At 36.2% G+C, this 12,824-nt stretch overlaps 1 protein-coding gene across 2 annotated transcripts in view; it reads right to left on the bottom strand.

The window, feature by feature from the left end:
- Positions 1 to 6,215, bottom strand: part of LOC149796079 (uncharacterized) — a 43,386-nt gene extending 37,171 nt beyond the window's left edge. For both annotated transcript variants that reach the window (XR_016422483.1, XM_089965990.1), the window contains exon 1: positions 6,163 to 6,215. The gene's annotated coding sequence lies outside the window, so the exon portion shown is untranslated. The remainder of the gene's footprint in view (positions 1 to 6,162) is intronic.
- Positions 6,216 to 12,824: the final 6,609 nt, after the last annotated feature.

Raw genomic sequence — 12,824 nt, 5'->3', positions numbered from 1 at the left:
GATCTATTTTAACTTTCAGAATGCAACGCTAGTGCTGCGTCTATTACTCTGCTTGTCGGCCGGTCAGTTGGCGCTAGGCAATTCTAGGCACTGTTGCATTTCAGTCTACTCGCATGTTGAATACAGAGATTTCGAAGTCTGACAATATTGATAATTTCAGTTAGTTAAACTGTAGCGAATTAATCTGTGTGAAGTAGAAAATTGAAGTTAATAACAAACGGATTAGTTAATCACCGCAAAGAATGTCGAAAAATGCAGTGTGGGATTACTTCACAAAAATCGATTCTGATGCAAGCAAAGCGCAGTGCAAAGAATGCAACAAACTGTTATCACTTGGCAGCGATAAACCAAGACTTCAGACAGTTTCAGGCTTGAAAGGTCATCTGGCCAGCTGCCACAAGGAGCTCCATGGTACATATCTCAAGAGGTCCATGAACGATGGAGCAGAGCATGCCTCGAAAAAGATGATGGAAGAGAAAGTGACTAAACATGCATTACCGAATTTTGTGCAGACATCCTTCACATCAATAGTCGAGAGCAGAATGGTCTGGCCTGATGATCACGTTGCAGTTCAGCGAATTAATAAGTGCATCATGGACTTGATCATTGTCGACGTTACCCTTCTCAGTTGTTGAAGTGTAGCACTGCATCATGACCCAGGCCTATTTAATAAATCTTGTCTTCGGCAAATCGGTTTATCTTTCGGTTTCGGCTGAAGGTGTAGATAAACTTTCGGTTTCAGCCAAAAGTCAATTTATAACTTTCGGTCTGGTTTCGTTTTCGGCCGAAACCAGAAATTTAGTTTCTGTCGGCCTCTAATATATATATATATATATATATATATATATATATATATATATATATATATATATATATATATATACACATACATACATACACTGGTTTCATGACAACTTTCCAAGGTCTATTTAGTCTGGTTATGATTTTTCACATATCTTAAATTACACAAATTTCTTACTTGTTACCAAATACAGACTTGAATAGGTAAGATCTACTCCTTTATAAAATTAATTTGCTTGTCTAACAAAGGCATCTATATTATTCAGCTAGACTAAGCAGTGCCAGTATCTGCAGAGCTGAACGTGACTAGTGTACTCTTTGAAGTCTGCTTCCCAGTAAGACTTTTAAATATTCATCTATGCTTGCCAGAAATGGTGTGTAAGCTCAGGTCCAATTTATACATTCTTTAGCAAGATAATGACAGTGATTTTGCTGAGTGTCAGTGGCAGCAGATATGCTGACTGGAACTAAATGCAATGCCTGTGTACTCAAGGTTGACAAGATACTGGTGTAATGTGATTTGGCAAGGTTTCTTTATTGGGGAATGCAATTTTAACTAATCGACAAAAATAAAAGATATGTCTGAGTACCAGCATTTTTATGGCAATCTTCCATGTGGTTTAGGAGAATTAGCAGTAACAAATTTGTGCTAATGGAGAGATATGTGTCAGATAACTGGCCATCCCATAATCTCAGTATGATCTATGACATGTAGACCTAAAAATACACAAGATTATTTTAATAGCTCTGCCAGATCTGTGAGACATCTAGACATCATATGCTTCAACATCATGCCAGTCAATGAAATTCACTATTTTCAGTTTTCTAAACCAATTCTCTTTATATTACTTATTTCAGAATCATTCAAAAGTGGGCATTAACTTTTACAAAAAGGAATTAATGAAAAGCAAACATTTTTTTTCCAAAGTGAAAGCATGGATGGGCCTCCAATAAAAACATTTAAAAAAATGTATTAGGTTAGAAATGATATTGGAATTTTATTTTTTATTTAAGTGACAAACATTTGATCTTAAAATTATCCCTCTAGGTAGCTACATTATTGTACCCCCAAAGAGCTCCATATCATCCATTGATTTTTATAGTTAAGAATCCACACTAATCCACCTGTAGACTAATTATTGTCTAATTAGGTAATCCCATTACATAATACTAGTCCCTTATAGAAATTAGACTTGCAAATGCTTGTCTCAGCACACCAACATATGGTACTGGAATCTTCATCTTTAACTTGACACAATGAATGCCTACCATCTAGTAGTACACTTTCATATTGGTCAGTTGAAGAAACTGAAATGGCTGCAGAGCATGTGACAGTTGTTTCTGTTGGCTAATTTTAGCAAAAGGAATACAGCAAGAATGAATAATCAAATGAATTGTAATTATTGTTGCATATTAAGAAAGCTTTTATGGTAATAACTAGGCAAAAATTTCCTGGTATAAAGTTTGCATTTACCAGGCATATTAAGCACAGGAAAAAAGTACTGGATTCAGGTAAAAATTGAACCTTAGTTATGTTAACTCAGATCAGGATAAATCTGTATATGTTTCTGGTCAGGGGTGGGTGGCCAACTACAAGAAAGCTGACAGACAACAAGACATTTCAAACATATTTTTATATAGTCTGGACACTGATTTATCAGGCTACAAAACAACATAAGAAAAAGAAATTGCTATCATTACTATAGTAGTCTCAAAATGATTAAATAAATGTGTAAAATTTTTTATGACATTTTCCACTGAGGAGTTAAAGTACTGTATGTAATTAGGACAAACTACTTACAAACTGGTTAATAGTGGCCACCCATGCAAAAAAAAAAAAAAACTGGGCATCATGCTCATGTAATTTCTGTACACAGGTTCATCTTTCAAAATTGCCCAGAATACCATTATTGTTATTAAGGTTATGATATCACACCTGTTTTCTGTGCATTATTAAACCAAGTCATAAAATACATATACATGTATATGTTGTTCTCACCTAAATTTATTTTCCATAAGATTACTTTAGCCTATTAGCTTTAATCATGTAAATAAAATCATCAATGATTTAAAATAATCACTGTGTTTTTGTGGACCATGACATAACATTAACTTCACTACTGATTGACAGCCCACTCATGGCTGTAAAACAAAGGATAAATTCTATGGTAGGCCAGCTTGTATAAATTAGGATTGGAAACAGCTGTTCGAGTTCTGGGTTAGCAAGTTTCTCAGCTTGCAGAGATCAAGACAGTCAGCTTAAGTGAAAGGCTGCGATGAACAAGAAATCAAAATTGTTAATCTGGATCACTAAAACCCTGGCATTGCTAATCATCTGAAGAAGTGAAAAGTACAATGAAAGACTTTGTTTTATAAGAATTATTATCTGGTTTGAGTTGGCATTCTCTTTAATGATTAAATGATCTGTTTACTGAGTGCCTACCAACATCCTATGCTTCAAAATGTACACTAAATATTCATGGTGCAAATGGACAGGTGTTAAACCACTGTATGAGTGGTTATACTCATCAAGAAAATTAGTGACTATAATCAAAACATGCCAACTTGCCTTGTGTACTGATGATAACAAATGTGATAGTCTATTACTATTAGGCTAGTAATGATGAAGTGGAAAAGGTTGTGATTGCTGACTCAGTGAATAATCCAGAGCTATATACCAATGTTATTTTAATAACATCATTGTTGATGAATATGCAGTACAAACATCTGGAAGTATATGCAAGGACACCAATGAAATGGCAGAATAAGATAATGACAAGAATGGGCATCATTGCAAATATGATCAAAAGAGACTACAAAAATAAATTAATATAAATGGCTTATGTGTGAGTTAAGATCTCCACCAAGTATCTGAGATAGATGGCCGTAAACACTTTCATAAATAAATTGTCCCCGTAATCAAACAATTCAAGCTAACTAGTTCACATACTAGTAGAGAGATATGTGAAATCAAAATGGAAAACTGGTTCCTCAGAAGCAAAGCAAACTGGCATCTTTGAATAAGGTGTTCTGAAAAAGCTAGAAAATGAACTAAAACTTTTTGTGAGTTTTCTTTGTGAAATACAGATGTTATTGTTTTGAGTTGATGGTAATAAATAATAAATGTTGAAATAGAAAAAAGCTGGCCTTCAGATATTAGCAGGATTAGTGAAATTTAGGCAAGATAAACTAAATATTTAGTGCTGTGGATCAGTAAGAAACAAATCCTACTTCTGAGCCCCCAAATCATACCTGGCTTCAAAGCAGATAGATACATAAGAGAAATAAAAATAGAAAAAAATACTGTTGCAATGGACACACTGAAAATATGATTTTTTAAATAAATAAAATAAGGCAGATTCATTTATGACTGATTTTTTTCTCACTAAAACCAGTTAGTACAGTTGGTAAAAGAATGTACAGCAGTACATAGGGACAATGCCTCGAGTCTTGTAATGTAATATTTCTAATTCTAAATGGTCAATTTCAGTCTTTTGATATATATTTCTATGTCAAAATAGTCAATATCAGTCTTGTGGTATAACATTTTCTATGTCAAAATAGTCAATATCAGACTTGTGGTATAACATTTTCTATGTCAAAATAGTCAATATCAGTCTTGTGGTATAACATTTTCTATGTCAAAATAGTCAATATCAGACTTGTGGTATAACATTTTCTATGTCAAAATAGTCAACATCAGTCTTGTTGTGTAACATTTTCTATGTCAAAATAGTTAATATCAGTCTTGTGGTATAACATTTTCTATGTCAAAATAGTTAATATCAGTCTTGTGGTATAACATTTTCTATGTCAAAATAGTTAATATCAGTCTTGTGGTATAACATTTTCTATGTCAAAATAGTCAATATCAGTCTTGTGGTATAACATTTTCTGTGTCAAAATGGTCAATATCAAGTTCGATCCATTGCAATATATTTTCAATGGCAACCTTTTGCAAACACGCATCACATCTGTTCTGTTATGATATAAATCCTATAAGAAAATAATAAAAATGTAGAACTGAAAATTATATAAATTAATGTTAAAAGTAGTATTTACATTGATGAAATGAAACATCTTGGGTGAAACTAAACTCTGGTAAAAATGACTGCATGTCAAACTGCATTTGGTTTTAAATTTCCCGTAATAACAGTCAATAATGTACATTTGCATGAAGGCTACCTTTATGATAATAAAGTTCACTATAACATGGGGATTTTTCTTCGATGTAATTATAATCTGACTATACATCCCCGTTTGTTTGTACCCCCCTACAGATTTCAATAATGAAAACCTTTAATGTGATCAAAAGTGCAAGAAACTTAGTCAATTCATTCACTGATACAATTTCTAACCTGACTGTGAGTAGTGTCCCTAACACCATCATCTTCTGTGTGTTTCACGCTTAATGGAAGTTTTCAATATAATAGACAGACATGCTTGAGATCCATTTCCAGTTCCTGGACAAGTCAATTTCCAGCAAAGGGGTGCGTGCACGATTACAGATGTCCATACATTATGTAGCCTGCTTCCGACATTTACACTGTCGAATCAAGCAAAGGAAAAGAATGACAACAACAAGTTTGCCTTTCATGTGGATTTAACAAGTGGTTTAGTTTCTATGTTCATGTGTGCAAAGGGATATAATTCCAAATTCTCAATGTAATAGTAATTTACAGAATTATCCGGCATAAGATCAACTACGTATTATGTTGTCTGACGGAAATAAACTAGCCCATAGTGTACACAATATGGCACCATGTTAGTATGGAAAGTCTGTTAAGCATGAATGGTGCAGGGGATGCCAGTGTTATTGACATTTTGGTCACAGGTTTGAAATAATAAATCAATGATTCAATTGACTTAGTTCTGTGCACTTTTTATCACCCTAAACATTTTCGTTATTGAAATCGGTAGGGGGGTACAAACAAACGGGGATGTTTAGTCAGAATTTAGTGTACCAGTACATGATACATTCAAGGAAAGTCACAAGGCAGCATCCAAAATCTACTTATGAAACTACTTGTATCCACGAAAAGACACAAAAAGCGTTAGTGAAAGTTGCATATTTCAGGGTTTCATCGTATCTGATGATTAAAGTCACTAGGTCGAGATAAATGTAAAACAAAATAAGGCAACCGATTTCATGCAGCTCGCACATGACAAGATGACACCTCAACAAAAGATGCTCTGTGCATACAGGATGGGAAGTACAATGCATCGATTCAATTTTGATAGAAGCCTTTAGAGCTTTGACATCACAACTTAATGATCGATTTTGATCATATTTATCTTTAAAGCCCCAAGAAAAGGCATCTCTTACGCTTTTATACGTTGCATTGTTGAAAATTTGTTTACCTATTTCTGTCAAAGAATCCTTTGTGGTTTCTTAACCACTACATGGCCGCTAGATGGCGCTGCAACAATGACACCTGCAGCTTTACTTGACATAAACCACTCAATGATTTTGAGACTGGAATACGCATTTAATTCGTGCTTGATGTCTCATGTACATTTAAATGATTCAATTTATGAATGTGTCTGGAACTTATATGACTGAATATCTAGATTGCTTCAGGATATACGCGACTCTTAATGATATAAGCGATATGGATGCTGTCTAACGTTTTAAACGATATACGTCGTGCACGGATTATTGCGAAATACAACTACTAAACAGTTCTTTACGAACAACTCAACGATTAACAAGGCAAATTTTAAAAGATTGCTCTTAAATATTTTAATGCTCCAAATACTCAAGAATATTGTCATTTATTCGTTTTCTTTATGGAAAGTAAAACATTATCTGTTGCAAACAGACTGCAAACAAGATGGCTAATTTAGTGACTAAGGTGTTACTGTAATTTAGGGCTACAGTGGAACTTGGTCAGCATTCTCTATCATTAGACGTGTTCATAACCATGACTAAATTCCACCACAATCTTTCAGAAGTATAGAGGGACGATATGGGGACGAATGGGACCCTGGGTTAAAAAAATTACCACTCGACGGTTATTTTTAAATGAAACCTTATGGTAAAAGGGAATTGCATGTTAAAAAGTACACAAGGGAACGGTAATGTTATAAACGTCCATAGGTTTAACATTTATATGACACGAGTAGATCAATTTGAATTAACGTTATCTTTAAAATGACATTTCGATATGACGACATGGGGAATGTTAATGATACAACTTCATTGACTGATCAACATCTGCAATTACTAATCAAAACGCCGTTTGGACTGAAAAAAGGTAGTCGTATTCTGACCAATAGATATACTTACTTACCAACATGCCTTAGAAGTGACCAAGACCCAAACATCTACTGACCAACACATATACTAATCAAAACGTTTTACTGACCAATACTTACACTTACTAACCAAAGAAAAAGGATAGGAGCGCTAATGCATACACAATCATACAATAGTAGTGAAGGGGGGCACCCTACGTACAATGGGAATTAGCATTACAGACCCCCTTGGGCAAATCTACGTACAATGGAAATTTAACATGGAGAAAAATCGTGGGCAAATCTACGTACAAGGGGAATTAACATGGGAATAAATTGTGGGCCACTTTACGTACAAGGGGAATTTAACATGGGGAATAGAGTTTGGGCTTGTTTAGGGACAAGGGGAATGGAACATGGGATTTTTTTTTTTTTAAAAAAAAAATTTTTTTAAAAAAAGGGGTAGGCAATTGAAAGGCTATCTCTTTTCGAGAAATATGGCTGGCCCTGAAAAGGGCCTTGGGTTTTCTTCTTCTTCTTCTGCTTCTAATTTCTTCTTTTCCTCCACCAACTTCTTATTTTCTCACCTACACTCTTTTTCTTCTTTTTTTTCTCCTCCTCTTCTTTCTTCTCTTCCTCCTCTTCTTCTTTCTTCCTCTTCTCATTTTCTTCTTCTTTTTCAATTTTTTCATTCCATACTCTCATCCTTGTCATTTCCTCTAGCAGCAGAGAGGGTGAACAGACCACTTAGGGGAATGGTCACCCTTGTGTTTTACCAAAAAAAATAGTGACCACTCATAGAGGTCAATTACCACGTCTACGATTATTGTTTGTCCCAAACAGAATTGTAGACGAGCCCTCTCTGCTGCTATCAATATTGGGAATCATCATCTGAATCATGGGAATCTTCATCTGTTTCATCTTCATCTGAATCTTCGGAATTTGTTCTATGTTTCAAGTAATATTCAAGTTCTGATGGTGGTTTTTCTATTTTTGGATTTATGTTCTTTCTGTGTTTATAATATATCATCAAACTTCTGTATTCCTCTTCTGCTGATATTAATTAAATTATTATGTTATAATAAAATGATACATCCAGAATCTCATACTGCAAGAACAGCTCGAGAACGATTAGAAGCAATTAAAAAATTTCTTCCTGTCAGAGACTCATTTAGAAAAAATCTGCAAGCGCAGCAAGAATCAAAAGTTGAGTACGAAGAAGACACTAAAAAACTATTTAAACCCGTCACTGCAGCTACTAAGAAAGCTGCAGCGGCTGTTGAAAAAACTATATGGGGAGATATTGCGGAGGAAGATGAGAAGAGGAAAAAGGCTATTTTTCCGGTATTAGAACAAACTGCGGCGCAGGCAGAAAAAATAGCAAGAAGAACTAAACAGACAAAGAAGATTTTACGAGACCTTCCAACTGACATAGCTGCAGCTCAACCTCCACCTGTTGATGAGGAAATACTTGAAGGTATTGAAGAACTTCGTACTGAAGTCGCCGATGTGAGAAAAAAACTTGCATCTAAATCCAAACCAGCAAGAGAAAACGTAGAATTAATTGCAAAATTTAACGAAGGAGTTGTTGAGGAAATTAGAAAAACTGAAAGAGAGAGATTACCTGAAGCAATATTAAATAGTATATCTAATAAATCTAGTATTTTAAAACCCCGTTATGAAAAAACAAATGATGATAATTTCATTAAATGGATATATCGCGTATATTACAACAAAAAACAAGCTAGAGGTTCAGAATTTGAAAGACTTAAAGAAGAAGTAAAAAGACTTTATAGAGAGAGACGGGAACAACTAGAACAAGGAGAGTCCTCCCAGTATCAGCTTCCTCCACCTCTGCAACAAATAGAACAACAACAATCTTCTTCGCCACAGCAAAGGTTGATGTTGGAAATTAAAAAGGCTAAAGAGTCACTTAAATCACCCTCCTCGAAGAAAATTCCTGCACCGAAAATGACATTTACACCGACAGGTTCACCACATGGATTTCGAGAAGGTTCACCCCCGGACACCACTGAAGTACCTACTCCGGTAATGCAACCACCACCTCAAGATGAACCTAAAACAGGACATGGTTTATGTCCTGATAATATCATCAATGACGTGTCACGGTTAGAAGTTCTCATAGGAGGAAAACGAGCTGGAAATAATTCAACAGAAATAACCAATGAAGCAGCTGATATTTGTCGGCGACTATTTCAAGGTGGTATCATGGATATTGGCGTTTACCGAGAACTTATTGATGAGCTCGTTGATGACTAGTTGTTAGATAAATGGTAAATAAAATAAGATGATTGTGCATGATAATCATCGTAAACCCACACAGGTTAGAGCGGTAAACTCACGATTACCAATCTATAGTGTTATTTACGGAGATGGACTTGGTGATGTCATTCGGGGATTATTCACGAGGATAGCTCCAAAAGTAGCACCTGTTGCAAAACAATTATCGATGAAGGCTATTGATATTGTTCGTGATAAAGCTCCTGGTGCAATTGTCAATGTTGCTGGTAAGGCGTTCTCGGCGATCAAGGAAAGACTAGCACGATTACTGCGACGAAAACAACAACCACCGGTGAAACTGGCAAGTACTGAGGTGATGCCCGCAGATGTTAGTAAAATAATAAATCAGGCTGCAAATCAAAAACTAGCGGCGTTAGCAGATCAAGGACTCGGTGAATCTGGAAATAATATCTCAAGTTTGATATCAGGAAGTGGAACTTTCCGAGGTGGAACTTTCCGAGGTGGAATTTCCCGAAGGCGGTGATCAACGTGTTAGACGAAAAATAATTATAATAAAATGTTCAAGCGCGTATCCGACACAGCATTTGACATGGAAGCACCCGTCCTTAAGGATGAATCTGTACGTGATTATCAATTTTATTCCTATGACGCAAAACAACCAGATCAACGTGGAAGAATTGAACTACAAGTTCATGACACAAGTAGATACTTTTTACCCGCTGATGCCTTTCTTGAGGTAGAAGGTACAATTATAAAAACGGATGATACTAATTACTTAGATCCAGTAAAAATTGGTTTTGTCAACAACGGGATCATAGCATTATTTAGTGGCGCCACATACATGATTGATGGAAAAAATATTGAATCAATTCAGAATGATGTCGACGTTGCTACAACAATAATTGGTCTGGCGAGATATTCTGATGATTATACAAGATCAGCAGGTCCCACAATGATGTTTGTGAAAGATAACACCAATAACCCTGAAAGTGATCCGTATAATATAAGACGACCAAGAAATTTTGCCGATAACAATGATGCTGATATGTGGCCAGTAGTTCATGGTTCTAATGACAATTTCAACTTGGGATTTGCAGCACGTAGAAATATGTTGCTAGGAGGCAATAGAGGTTTTTCATGTACAATTCCACTATCGCATATTTTTGGATTTTGCAGGAATGTTAAAAAGGTTATTTTTGGAGCTAGACACACGGTTGTTCTTGTAAGAAAGAACGATGATAATGATGCTCTGTGGAGACCTGTTGGTGACGCTGGTAAAGTAATATTATCGAAACTTTCACTGTGGATGCCGGTAATGACTCCAACGATCGCAGAAGAACAGCGATTAATTTCTTTCATGGATGCAGGTGGTAAATCCTTGTTGTCATGGTTAACAACAAGCACAGACAGTATGCAAACTGACGTTAACGGTCAGTTTACATGGCATATAGCATCACAACAGGGTGTTTCTGCACCACGGCATATTTTTATTGCGTTTCAGAACCGTGATCGTTTAAACTCACAAGTTCACTCTCATATGATATTTGACCAACTAGGTCTCACAGATATTTCCTTACGGATAAACGGACAACAGGAACCAACAGAAAATGTACAACTAAATTATGCATTAAATCACATAGGACGTGCATATCATCGTTTGATGTCATTTATGGGACGTGATCAAAATGTTGATACCGGGTTGCAAATATCACAACTAGATTTTAAAAAATTGTATCCGATTTATTATTTTTCATTAGAACATCTTGATCTATCAAAACAATCTGTCGTTGATATACATCTCAAAGCAACATTAAATACCGGTGGTGTTGATTACAGAGCGATCGCGGTCATACTTAGCGACAAGGCCATGTTACTTGAAGGTGGCAGTGGTCGAATGAGGATCGTTGATGCACCGGTGGAAAATCTTTAATCGTGTTATTTAGAAAAATATATTTTATATAAAAATGTCGTATAGTCATGTTAATGTTACTCTGACTCCTGGTCAGGTAAAAAAGCTTCAATCAAAAACCGCCAACAAATGCGGAACTAAAATATCACTAAAACGAGATCATATTAGTGGTGGTCCAAACAAATTATCGCTGACAAATAATCAGATTAAACATTTCAATAAAGCCCTAGAATCAAAAACTGGAGTTCAATTGCATCTCTCCCCGAGCGCCATCAAAGACATGGTTAAAACGGGTGGTATATTTCCACTTCTTGCGGCCATTCCGGCATTAATAGCTGCAGCTGCTCCAGCCGTAGCAAAAGCGGCCGCGTTAGGTGCTGTTGGAACAGCCGCTGGAATGGCACTAAAGAAAGCAACAGGGCGGGGATACAAAAAAAAGGGGCGCGGTCTAAGATTACCGGGATCTCGTTGGGGGAGAGGCCTAAGGCTTCCAGGATCATTTCGTTAGACGTTCCAGCATCAAATTTTGATTTACTTGATGCTGCTAAAAAATTAAAAATATCTGCCTTTAGAGGTGTTTTTATGCGAGATCAATTACCGAAACAACCAAACAAACTAGAAACAGGTATTATTAATCTTGACAAACGTTCCGGACCTGGTACTCATTGGGTATCATACGCGGTTGATCCGCGTGGAATTGTTTATTTTGATTCGTACGGGTTAGCTCCACCTGTTGAATTTATCAAGTATGTCGCACCACTCCACGCAACAACTAGCGGTTATAAAGTTTGGTATTCAACGCTACCCACACAAACAATGACAGATCCGCCAATATGCGGCCGTGAAGTAATTAATGTACTCGACGCAATATCAAAATCATCCAAGCCGCCACATAAAGTCGTGCACGATTATACAAGCAACCGATTTGTTGCGCGTAAAGCATTTTAAACAACGGATCTTATTATAATGGTTGACATTTACGGAAGATCTTCTACTAGTAAGAAAATAAAATCCGACGTTGATCTGTCAAAGTATGCGACTAAAGATGACCTCGCTGATATTATGAACCTGGCTGGAGTTGACCCAGATGAAGTTGTTATTTTTCAAGATCGATATGGTAAACTAAAAACCAGCAATATCAAATGGAATGATATAGTCCGGCGAGTACTCGGTGCAGTTACGGATAATATTCCCGTGTTTACTGACGGTGGTAGAATCAGAGATTCAAGTATGTCACTTAAAACCATCAGAGATGAAATTGCAAAAAGTGTTGCTAATCGCGTGAGAAACACCGGTGACACAATGACAGGTGAACTTAGCATGAACGGGAACAAAATAGTAGCTGTAACAGCTCCAAAATCTGACAACGACGTCGCAAACAAACTATACGTCGACGACGTGGATGGAAAACTATCCACGCTACGGGCCGAGTATGACGTTCACACGGGCGCGTTTACAAGGCTTCGAAGAAATTTTCAGAAAACCGATGATGCCATAAATAAGTTCTTTGGAACTCCTTCCGTCATCGATATAAAACTTTCTGATATCAAAAGTAACCTAGACACGATCAAACGAACACAACTAGACATCGTAGCGGGAATTCCTGAGATTATCA

This window comes from Sinohyriopsis cumingii, chromosome 7 (genome assembly GCF_028554795.1).
Source record: "Sinohyriopsis cumingii isolate HCF-2022 chromosome 7, ASM2855479v2, whole genome shotgun sequence".
In the NCBI taxonomy this organism is placed as follows: domain Eukaryota; kingdom Metazoa; phylum Mollusca; class Bivalvia; order Unionida; family Unionidae; genus Sinohyriopsis; species Sinohyriopsis cumingii.
The sequence above is the reverse complement of the archived record's forward strand: the minus strand, read 5'-3'. Positions and strand labels throughout refer to the sequence as shown.